Consider the following 11,566-nt stretch of genomic DNA (forward strand, 5'->3'; position numbering starts at 1 on the left):
GCTCCAGTCCTATTCATCCATCATAGCACTTAGCTAATGACACTTTGTAATGATGAAAGCTTAGTAAGACTATTCGATTTAATTTGATGTCCTTATTGTACTTATGACCTTTAATCAACTTTAACAATTGAAGTCAAATAATGCAAATGGCATCCAATCTTTCACCAGAATACTTTACCTTGTAATCAGAGACATTTAGTAAATGCTGCTTGGACTTAGAGGTCCCTGCACAGCAATTTGTGTGCACAGATGTTTAAAGGCAGACTGCCATGCAATCTCTGAACAATGAAGTCATCGATTTGATGTCTCTGTTAATCTTTGCGTTGGAAAAACCATTAAGTGTTTCATTAAGTATATAGGGTGGTATTTCTGGTTTTGGGCTGTGAGGTACGAGACAGAGGTGCCGTCTAAATAATATGTTTTACTAAATGACTGACTGACTTCAACAGACAAACAGCTTTTACAATGACAAGTTCACGACCTCCATCAAATGCAGGTCAGCTGAGTCCAAAAACTGTGTTGCTGAAATGCATTGTTGTGAATGTAACGCATTGTGTTGCTGAGCTACACAGATGTAATTACATAATCATTACCTGCAGAAACCATTATGCTGTCACCTTGGCATCAGTTATTTATGGGAAGATCATCTGTGAAAGCAACAAATGTGTCTAAATATGCGATAGGATAGGGCTGTTTCTAAGTATGTGTGGGTCTGTCCGGGTCTGTGAGGGTCAGTGTGGGTCTTTGTGGGTCTGTCCTGGTCTGTGTGGGTCTGTCCAGGTCTGTCCAGGTCTGTGTGGGTCTGTGTGGGTCTGTGTGGGTCTGTCCCGGTCTCTGTGGGTCTGTGTGGGTCTGTCCAGGTCTGTGTAGGTCTGTGTGGGTCTGTCCAGGTCTCTGTGGGTTTCTGTGAGTCTGTCCAGGTCTGTGTGGGTCTGTGTGGGTCTGTCGCGGTCTCTGTGGGACTGTGTGGGTCTGTCCAGGTCTCTGTGGGTCTCTGTGGGTCTGTCCAGGTCTCTGTGGGTCTCTGTGGGTCTGTCCAGGTCTGTGTGGGTCTGTGTGGGTCTGTCCCGGTCTCTGTGGGTCTGTGTGGGTTTGTCCAGGTCTGTGTGGGTCTGTCCCAGTCTGTGTGGGTCTGTCCAGGTCTGTGTGGGTCTGTCCCGGTCTCTGTGGGTCTGTGTGGGTCTGTCCAGGTCTATGTGGGTCTGTGGGTCTATGTGGGTCTGTCCATGTTTGTGTCGGTCTTTTTGTGTCTGTGTTGGTCTGTCCAGGTCTGTGTGGGTCTATGTGGGACTGTGTGGGTCTATGTGGGTCTGTCCAGGTCTGTGTGGGTCTGTTTGGGTGTATAGAGACCCACATAGTCTGTCCAAAAATGATGCAGAAAAATTCATCCATGCTTTTGTCACTTCTAGGTTAGACTACTGCAATGCTCTACTTTCCGGCTACCCGGATAAAGCAGTTAGTGCTAAATACGGCTGCTAGAATCCTGACTAGAACCAAAAAATTTGATCATATTACTCCAGTGCTAGCCTCTCTACACTGGCTTCCTGTCAAAGCAAGGGCTGATTTCAAGGTTTTACTGCTAACCTACAAAGCATTACATGGGCTTGCTCCTACCTATCTCTCTGATTTGGTCCTGCCGTACATACCTACACGTACGCTACGGTCACAAGACGCAGGCCTCCTAATTGTCCCTAGAATTTCTAAGCAAACAGCTGGAGGCAGGGCTTTCTCCTATAGAGCTCCATTTTTATGGAACGGTCTGCCTACCCATGTCAGAGACACAAACTCGGTCTCAACCTTTAAGTCTTTACTGAAGACTCATCTCTTCAGTGGGTCATATGATTGAGTGTAGTCTGGCCCAGGAGTGGGAAGGTGAACGGAAAGGCTCTGGAGCAACGAACCGCCCTTGCTGTCTCTGCCTGGCCGGTTCCCCTCTTTCCACTGGGATTCTCTGCCTCTAACCCTGTTACAGGGGCTGAGTCACTGGCTTACTGGGGCTCTCTCATGCCGTCCCTGCAGGGGGTGCGTCACCTGAGTGGGTTGATTCACTGTTGTGGTCATCCTGTCTGGGTTGGCGTCCCCCCCCTTGGCCTTGGGTTGTGCCGTGGCGGAGATCTTTGTGGGCTATACTCAGCCTTGTCTCAGGATGGTAGGTTGGTGGTTGAAGATATCCCTCTAGTGGTGTGGGGGCTGTGCTTTGGCAAAGTGGGTGGGGTTATATCCTTCCTGTTAGTCTTGTATAGTCATGTATGGTCTTGTAAAGTCATGTATACGCTTGTATATTCATGTATGGTCTTGTATAGTCATGTATACTCTTGTATATTCATGTATCGTCTTGTATAGTCTTCTATACTCTTGTATAGTCATGTATACTCTTGTATAGTCATTTATAGTCATGTATGGTCTTGTATAGTCATGAGTAGTCATTCGTAGTTATTTATAGTCATGTGTAGTCATGTATGGTCTTGTATAGTATTGTATACTCTTGTTTGGTCATGTATGGTCTTGTATAGTCATGTATGGTCTTGTATAGTCATGAGTAGTCATTCGTAGTTATTTATAGTCATGTGTAGTCATGTATGGTCTTGTATAGTCATGTATGGTCTTGTATAGTCTTGTATAGTCATGTATGGTCTTGTATAGTCATGAGTAGTCATTCGTGGTTATTTATAGTCATGTGTAGTCATGTATGGTCTTGTATAGTATTGTATAGTCATGTATGGTCTTGTATAGTCTTGTACAGACTAAGACACCTGCTCACACGCAGCATCTGAAGGAGACAAAACACGACAGGGCGAGACAAGGACACAGAACAGCGAACATCATACAAGGATCCGACAAGGACAGAAGCGGAAAACAAGGGGAGAAATAGGGCTCTAATCAGAGGGCAAAATAGGGGACAGGTGTGAAAAGAGTAAATGAGTGAGTTAGGAGAATGAGGAACAGCTGGGAGCAGGAACGGAACGATAGAGAGAAGAGAGAGAGGGAGGGGGAGAGAGAGGGATAGAAAAAGGGAACGAACCTAATAAGACCAGCAGGGGGAATAGAAGGGAAAGCACAAGGACAAGACAATATATGACAAAACATGACATGAGTAGTCATTCGTAGTTATTTATAGTCATGTGTAGTCATGTATGGTCTTGTATCGTCTTGTATAGTCATGTATGGTCTTGTATAGTCTTGTATAGTCATGTGTAGTAATTTGTAGTCTTGTATAGTCATGTATAGTCTTGTGTAGTTATGTATGGTCTTGTATAGTCATGTGTAGTAATTTGTAGTCTTGTATAGTTATGTATAGTCTTGTATAGTCATGTATGGTCTTGTATAGTTATGTATGGTCTTGTATAGTCATGTATGGTCTTGTATAGTCATGTATGGTCTTGTATAGTCATGTATGGTCTTGTATAGTTATGTATGGTCTTGTATAGTCATGTATGGTCTTGTATAGTTATGTATGGTCTTGTATAGTCATGTATGGTCTTGTATAGTCATGTATGGTCTTGTATAGTCATGTATACTCTTGTATAGTCATTTATAGTCATGTATGGTCTTGTATAGTCATTTATAGTCATGTATGGTCTTGTATAGTCATGTATGGTCTTGTATAGTCTTGTATAGTCATGTATGGTCTTGTATAGTCATGTATAGTCATGTATGGTCTTGTATAGTCATGTATAGTCATGTATGGTCTTGTATAGTCATGTATAGTCATGTATGGTCTTGTATAGTCATGTATGGTCTTGTATAGTCATGTATAGTCATGTATGGTCTTGTATAGTCATGTATAGTCATGTATAGTCATGTATAGTCATGTATGGTCTTGTATAGTCATGTATGGTCTTGTATAGTCATGTATAGTCATGTATGGTCTTGTATAGTCATGAGTAGTCATTCGTAGTTATTTATAGTCATGTGTAGTCATGTATGGTCTTGTATAGTCTTGTATAGTCATGTATGGTCTTGTATAGTCATGTATGGTCTTGTATAGTCTTGTATAGTCATGTATGGTCTTGTATAGTCATGAGTAGTCATTCGTAGTCATTTATAGTCATGTATGGTCTTGTATAGTCATGAGTAGTCATTCGTAGTTATTTATAGTCATGTGTAGTCATGTATGGTCTTGTATAGTCTTGTATAGTTATGTATAGTCTTGTATAGTCATGTATGGTCTTGTATAGTCATGTATGGTCTTGTATAGTTATGTATGGTCTTGTATAGTCATGTATGGTCTTGTATAGTCATGTATGGTCTTGTATAGTTATGTATGGTCTTGTATAGTTATGTATGGTCTTGTATAGTTATGTATGGTCTTGTATAGTCATGTATGGTCTTGTATAGTCATGTATGGTCTTGTATAGTCATGTATGGTCTTGTAGAGTTATGTATGTGTGTGCTGCTTCAAAAGCTCTCCATCAACACAGTGTCACAGTCAGACATTGAAGCCTTCTTGGAAGGTGATTGTTTCTCTGGACACTAATCATTGTCACAATGAACAATTATTGGAAATATGTGTGTGTCTGCTTTTCTCTTTCCTCTACTGTCTACCATCCTCAACCAGCCAAGCCACACGGGCTGAGGAGACCAGGGTGTGTGTGGGACTTTCCCAGCGACAAACCCTCTAAGCTCCCTGACACACATCAGAAGAAGGGACTGACTGATGAGGGTGGGCGCCACACTATGTGCCCAGCCCAAAGTTTCTCCTTCCTTCCTTAATAACGGCCACTTTCAGAGATCTGTTAAACCCTACTATTGGCATGGCGTGAGCTGAGGCAGACTGAGAGGACTGTGAGGCAGCCAGACATAGTACAGGAGAGATTCCGTCCCACTCTCATTCATAAGTTTATGATAAACAGACGTCTATGACAGATGTCTATGACAGATGTTCATTCGTCTGTTTGTCTGTCATAGGCATCTATCTATCATAAACTCATGGACGAGAGACAGACAGATGTGTTTCAGAAGACACTATAAACATGCACACGCTACCCGTGTGTGACACACCTGTCCTAAGGAGATGTGTCTGTCTGGGCGGTGCACCACTACATGAGCCTCTGGAAGCCTTATTGATGAGCCAGATTAAGGCCTGTATAATGACTGTGTAATAATGACTGTGTAGTAATGTTTGGCAATGACTGTTATTATTATTATGGTGGTGATGAACAACACCTCCCCCTGTCTCTCTATCTGGGTTCTGCCTACAGTAGAGTTTCTCCGGAGGTCAGATAAGGTCTTGGAAGTCTGAGGCTATTGTTGTTTCTTAAGAGGCTCCAGTCAACAAATTAGACTATAGTTCATTCAATATGTCATTCATCTTCAATCCCTTGTCCCGATATGAAAGGTAAATAATTACTACAAACTGACCCAGCTTGTCAAAGCTGTGATGCTGATCAGACATTTCTTTTCTACAACTCAACAGACATAGAGAAACAGGTCTCGGCATGCTCCTCCACATCATTATATTTTGGGTCCTCGTAATCTGCTGGACCACTAAGGATGGGGAAAATACCTGAAGTGTGACCTCAGACACAATACCTTATGATCTGTGTTTTACCTGACTGAGATGTAACCAGACTGTTCTCATGAATCATACGCTTCTGTCTGTCTGTCTGTCTGTCTGTCTGTCTGTCTGTCTGTCTGTCTGTCTGTCTGTCTGTCTGTCTGTCTGTCTGTCTGTCTGTCTGTCTGTCTGTCTGTCTGTCTGTCTGTCTGTCTGTCTGTCTGTCTGTCTGTCTGTCTGTCTGTCTGTCTGTCTGTCTGTCTGTCTGTCTGTCTGTCTGTCTGTCTGCCTGTTTGTCCACATAGGGAGTTCTGACGATCAGGAACCTATTGTTTAGGATTAGCTATGCCAAAGAAACCACCTAGCCTTTGTAAAAGGTCATTACCATCTAATACAGACATGTGGAAACATCCCCAAAGTATTAGAAAACAAAAACAAACCACATAATGGTCTTGTAATTCAGACCAGCTTGGCAATACTGTACTTGAGAATGTTTTTATCTGGAAATACTTCTAGACTTCTAGACTCATTAAGGTGTCATCGTCATCATCACTTTGTAAATACAATATAGCAAGTAAAAAAATGCAATAAAAAAACACTGGAATGTTAGATTTGCAGTGGAATGTGGAGGCTATATACAGGGGGTTCCGGAACAGAGTCAATGTGGAGGCTATATACAGGGGGTTCCGGAACAGAGTCAATGTGGAGGCTATATACAGGGGGTTCCGGAACAGAGTCAATGTGGAGGCTCTATACAGGGGGTTCCGGAACAGAGTCAATGTGGAGGCTATATACAGGGGGTTCCGGAACAGAGTCAATGTGGAGGCTCTATACAGGGGGTTCCGGAACAGAGTCAATGTGGAGGCTATATACAGGGGGTTCCGGAACAGAGTCGATGTGGAGGCTCTATACAGGGGGTTCCGGAACAGAGTCGATGTGGAGGCTCTATACAGGGGGTTCTGGTACAGAGTCAATGTGTAGGCTATATACAGGGGGTACCGGTACAGAGTTAATGTGTAGGCTATATACAGGGTGTTCCGGTACAGAGTCAATGCGGAGGCTATATACAGGGGGTTCCGGAACAGAGTCAATGTGGAGGCTATATACAGGGTGTTACGGTACAGAGTCAATGTGGAGGCTATGTACAGGGGGTTCCGGAACAGAGTCAATGTGGAGGCTATATACAGGGGGTTCCGGAACAGAGTCAATGTGGAGGCTATATACAGGGGGTTCCGGAACAGAGTCAATGTGGAGGCTATATACAGGGGGTTCCGGAACAGAGTCAATGTGGAGGCTCTATACAGGGGGTTCCGGAACAGAGTCAATGTGGAGGCTATATACAGGGGGTTCCGGAACAGAGTCAATGTGGAGGCTCTATACAGGGGGTTCCGGAACAGAGTCAATGTGGAGGCTATATACAGGGGGTTCCGGAACAGAGTCGATGTGGAGGCTCTATACAGGGGGTTCCGGAACAGAGTCAATGTGGAGGCTCTATACAGGGGGTTCTGGTACAGAGTCAATGTGTAGGCTATATACAGGGGGTACCGGTACAGAGTTAATGTGTAGGCTATATACAGGGTGTTCCGGTACAGAGTCAATGCGGAGGCTATATACAGGGGGTTCCGGAACAGAGTCAATGTGGAGGCTATATACAGGGTGTTACGGTACAGAGTCAATGTGGAGGCTATGTACAGGGGGTTCCGGAACAGAGTCAATGTGGAGGCTATATACAGGGGGTTCCGGAACAGAGTCAATGTGGAGGCTCTATACAGGGGGTTCCGGAACAGAGTCAATGTGGAGGCTCTATACAGGGGGTTCCGGAACAGAGTCAATGTGGAGGCTATATACAGGGGGTTCCGGAACAGAGTCAATGTGGAGGCTATATAGGGGGTTCCGGAACAGAGTCAATGTGGAGGCTATATACAGGGGGTTCCGGAACAGAGTCAATGTGGAGGCTATATACAGGGGGTTCCGGAACAGAGTCAATGTGGAGGCTATATACAGGGGGTTCCGGTACAGAGTCAATGTGGAGGCTATATACAGGGGGTTCCGGAACAGAGTCAATGTGGAGGCTCTATACAGGGGTTCCGGAACAGAGTCAATGTGGAGGCTATATACAGGGGTTCCGGAACAGAGTCAATGTGGAGGCTCTATACAGGGGGTTCCGGAACAGAGTCAATGTGGAGGCTCTATACAGGGGGTTCTGGAACAGAGTCAATGTGGAGGCTATATACAGGGGGTTCCGGAACAGAGTCAATGTGGAGGCTATATACAGGGGGTTCCGGAACAGAGTCAATGTGGAGGCTATATACAGGGGGTTCCGGAACAGAGTCAATGTGGAGGCTCTATACAGGGGGTTCCGGAACAGAGTCAATGTGGAGGCTCTATACAGGGGGTTCTGGAACAGAATCAATGTGGAGGCTATATACAGGGGGTTCCGGAACAGAGTCAATGTGGAGGCTCTATACAGGGGGTTCTGGAACAGAGTCAATGTGGAGGCTATATACAGGGGGTTCCGGAACAGAGTCAATGTGGAGGCTCTATACAGGGGGTTCCGGAACAGAGTCAATGTGGAGGCTATATACAGGGGTTCCGGAACAGAGTCAATGTGGAGGCTATATACAGGGGTTCCGGAACAGAGTCAATGTGGAGGCTATATACAGGGGTTCCGGAACAGAGTCAATGTGGAGGCTATATACAGGGGGTTCCGGAACAGAGTCAATGTGGAGGCTATATACAGGGGGTTCCGGAACAGAGTCAATGTGGAGGCTATGTACAGGGGGTTCCGGAACAGAGTCAATGTGGAGGCTATGTACAGGGGGTTCCGGAACAGAGTCAATGTGGAGGCTATGTACAGGGGGTTCCGGAACAGAGTCAATGTGGAGGCTATGTACAGGGGGTTCCGGTACAGAGTCAATGTGGAGGCTATGTACAGGGGGTTCCGGTACAGAGTCAATGAGCGGGGGCACCGGTCAGTAGAGGTAATTGAGGAAATATGTACATGTAGATAAAGGTAAAGTGACTATGCATGGATAATAAACAGAGTAGCAGCAGTGTAAAAATGGAGAGTCCTGGTAGCCATTTGATTAACTGTTCGTCTTATGGGTTGGGGGTAGAAGCTGTTAAGAAGCCTTTTTGACCTGCACTTAGAGAGATACAGTAGAGATACATCTATTCTACAGCCTAGTCTGAATTGCCAGATTGAGGACATGTATGTTTTTTCACAAAGGTAGTGTAGTTCTATTCACAAATGTAAATTGTCTTCATCGGGCTTCCTTAAGATGAGAACATTGTGTGGAGATTGCTTTGAAATCTGTGAAAGTTTGTATGGTAAATCTACAGTCTAGTCTGAATACTCAGAAAGAGGAAAATGCATGTTTTTAAACGAGACGAATAATCAATATTCACAAAAAAAGTGTAGCATTCACAACTTTAAAATGCCTGTAAGCCCCGAGGCAAGATAGTTACTGTAGCATCATCAGACTAGGCCAGTTACAGGCTTTTCTCCTTCAAGCCATTATCTCCTTGAGGAATATACTATCTATTCTTGTAAGAGAAACAATCAAACGTCTGTGGTTGTTGTCAGAACAACCAAGGCATTTAAGACTAAAAGAGAGCTGTGTTTTGATGTTCAACCACAGCCATGATTAGCCTACATGGACAGCTGTGCTCCCGATCCCATCTGTTTGACCGGCACTCATCTTTACCAACTATCAATTCAAATCAAATCAAATTGTATTTGTCACATGTGTAACGGCGTTCGTCTGTTGAATGAAGAGAGTCAGACCGAAATGCAGCGTGTAGGTTACTCATGACTTTAATGAAAGTATCGCGGTACATGAAATAAACACCCACAAAATACAAAGCGAAATCAGGCTGTCTAAATACGGTTCTCAATCAGAGACAACGATAAGCACCTGACTCCAATTGAGAATCGCCTCAGGCAGCCAAACCTATACAACACGCCTAATCAGCCGCGATCCTAAAATACTACAAACCCCAATACGAAAAACAACATATAAACCCATGTCACACCCTGGCCTACCCAAACATATAACAAAAACACAAAATACAATGACCAAGGCGTGACAACATGCGCCGACTATAACAGGTAGACCTTACTGTGAAATGCTGAATACAAGCCCTTAACCAACATGTGTAGACCTTACTGTGAAATGCTGAATACAAGCCCTTAACCAACATGTGTAGACCTTACTGTGAAATGCTGAATACAAGCCCTTAACCAACATGTGTAGACCTTACTGTGAAATGCTGAATACAAGCCCTTAACCAACAGGTGTAGACCTTACTGTGAAATGCTGAATACAAGCCCTTAACCAACAATGCAGTTTTAATGAAAATATGTACGAAATAAACTAAAGTAAAAAATCGAATTAAAAAATAAAAGAACAATAACAAGGCTATATACAGGGGTACCGGTACCGAGTCAATGTGCGGGGGTAGAGGGTAGTGAAGGTCATTTGTACATGTAGGTAGGGGTATATTGACTGTGCATATGTAACGGATGTGAAACGGCTAGCTTAGTTAGCGGTGCGCGCTAAATAGCGTTTCAATCGGTTACGTCACTTGCTCTGAGACCTTGAAGTAGTGTTTCCCCTTGCTCTGCAAGGGCCGCGGCTTTTGTGGAGCGATGGGTAACGATGCTTCGTGGGTGACTGTTGTTGATGTGTGCAGAAGGTCCCTGGTTCGGGTATGGGCGAGGGGACGGTTTAAAATTATACTGTTACACATAGATAATAAACAGTAGCAGCTGGGGGGGGGGTGTCAATGTAAATAGTTCAGGTGGCCATTTGATGAATTGTTCAGCAGTCTTATGGCTTGGGGATAGAAGACTGCGATGAACTGTTATTTCCTTGGCAGCTCTTCGCCTACATTTAGCCTTTATGTGGAACAACTCACAGAGCTCTTTGAAATGACATGTTCTGGTCCCCCATTGGTCAGTTCAGAGAAAGGATCAGAGACCTCTCTGTTGATAAATGTGTCTGTTTTTCTTCATTTGTTTTGTCATTTTGTATATTGTATGGTGTATTATATGTTTGATGTATTTATGCAGGGCTCATCTGAAAAAGAGAGCCTAGTCTCAGTATAGCTTCCCTGTCCAAATAGAAGTTTAATAATATTAATAACCTAATTTGGAAAGAAATGACAAGAATGCTTCAGGGGATATACTGTAGCAACAAATATAATGCCCTAAGGCAAATTCTGCAAGAAAAAGTATTAAGTTAATGCTTGCCAGATAGACTGAGATGCCCCCACCCCACTCCCCATACATATATACACACAATCATCTAAATATATATATATATTTTTTTTATATCAAGCAGATATATTGTAGGGACTCAGTGTGTCTCTCATCTGGTGATGTTCGTCATTTACAGCAGACACTTGATCATTGGCTTGCCTCAGTGGCTGCTCTATTGTTTGTGTGGACTTCCCTCTAGTGGTGAAACCTTGACATGACAGCAGATAAGGAATACAAGCGTTACTTTTGCTACTTTTGTTATTTCATCATATTCCACTCCATGTATTCAGTAGGTCGATGAAATTATAAAAAACAAAGGTAAATTATGTAAATTATCGTCAATAGCTTGTAGGCTAACTGTGTCGTAATACTAGGTTGCAGGAGTGACACACATGATGAGGAATAATTACTTCATGATCTTCATGATTAAATGAGAGCCACAGGAAGGTGTAACAATTTTAGAAACTCAAGCGCATATCACACATATCGTAGGAATGACATAATATTAACGTTAGTGTTCTCATCACCCGTCTGAGGGGACCAAGGCATTTCAGCATGTGCTACTACCAAGCGCTCCTGCGCACAATAAACGAAGTGCGTGCGTTTGGAACGCCCAGGAAACAGGAAGTGATACGCAAGCGACTCTCTTTTTTGTGAATGAGCGGTGCTCGCTTGATGATTCTTCAGAGATGCGGAGAGGATTACAGACATCTGTCAGCCTACACAATTATAGACACCATATAATTCGTCACCCACCCTAGACTACATACTGTATTCAGGAGAAGGAAGAAGAGTAGACTAGGGAC

General features: G+C 43.8%; 1 pseudogene; it reads left to right on the plus strand.

Moving 5' to 3' along the window:
* Nucleotides 1-11,426: 11,426 nt before the first annotated feature.
* Nucleotides 11,427-11,566, plus strand: part of LOC124017155 — a 2,766-nt pseudogene continuing 2,626 nt past the window's right edge.

The sequence above is a fragment of the Oncorhynchus gorbuscha genome, unplaced genomic scaffold (genome assembly GCF_021184085.1).
Source record: "Oncorhynchus gorbuscha isolate QuinsamMale2020 ecotype Even-year unplaced genomic scaffold, OgorEven_v1.0 Un_scaffold_1685, whole genome shotgun sequence".
Lineage (NCBI taxonomy): Eukaryota > Metazoa > Chordata > Actinopteri > Salmoniformes > Salmonidae > Oncorhynchus > Oncorhynchus gorbuscha.